Source organism: Rutidosis leptorrhynchoides, chromosome 11, assembly GCF_046630445.1.
Source record: "Rutidosis leptorrhynchoides isolate AG116_Rl617_1_P2 chromosome 11, CSIRO_AGI_Rlap_v1, whole genome shotgun sequence".
Classification (NCBI taxonomy): Eukaryota; Viridiplantae; Streptophyta; class Magnoliopsida; order Asterales; family Asteraceae; genus Rutidosis; species Rutidosis leptorrhynchoides.
The window spans coordinates 247584194-247585086 of NC_092343.1; the positions used below are offsets into that span (position 1 = coordinate 247584194).

The 893-nt window shown below is 47.5% G+C and overlaps 1 non-coding gene across 1 annotated transcript; it reads left to right on the forward strand.

The window, feature by feature from the left end:
• The first annotated feature begins 485 nt into the window (after positions 1-485).
• LOC139878065 (5S ribosomal RNA) lies at positions 486-604 on the forward strand. Its single transcript, XR_011768957.1, has one exon. It is a non-coding gene; the product is annotated as a 5S ribosomal RNA (ribosomal RNA).
• Positions 605-893: the final 289 nt, after the last annotated feature.

Consider the following 893-nt stretch of genomic DNA (forward strand, 5'->3'; position numbering starts at 1 on the left):
GCGACCGAGGTGATTTGGTTAAAGTGCGCATGAAGTGATTTGGGTTTCCGTGAAACCTTGTATAGTTGGTATGTACGTTGTATGGTCTTGATGTCGAAACCAGCTTTCGACCACCTCATCCGATAATTAATCGACCGAGAACATTATACGACGGAGGTCCCGTACGTCAACCACAGTCGATACGTGAGTGGTTAGTATCGACCGGGAACATTATACGTTGGAGATTTCGTAGTATCGACAGAGAACCAAGTCCGACACCATTATACGTCGACTTTCTACAACCACATCCGAGATCACTCGTGTGTCTAGACTCGATCTAGAACATTATACATCTCTAACGAGTTTTCGCCATGTCACCCGAACCCTTCTTAAGGTGTGAGCTTCGAGTCGAGTCGTGGTACATCATGGAAAGTCAGGGCAGGTGTGACCACCCATGGTAGGCAAGGTAAGTTAGCTATAAAGGATTAAAAAGGGACATTTATTTCGAGTGCGATCAAACCAGCACTAACGCACCGGATCCCATCAGAACTCCGCAGTTAAGCGTGCTTGGGCGAGAGTAGTACTAGGATGGGTGACCCCCTGGGAAGTCCTCGTGTTGAACCCCTTTTTTTACTATGATTTTTCGTCCAGGGTTACCATCGAATCGGGCAACAACCATCGCCCGAGCACGACTCCGACCATCAGGGCAACGAAATAAGGCTTACAACACTTGGTTCACTTTTCACCAAGACATGACGATCAACCATAAGCTAGGCGGGCATCGTCGCACAAACATGACTTCGATGAGCATGGCAACGCAATAAGGCTCACAACACTTGGTGAAATTTCACCAAGTCAAGGCGCGCAGCCTCTTGTAAGAAAACATGGAGATTTTTTGAAACAACCCAACCCGT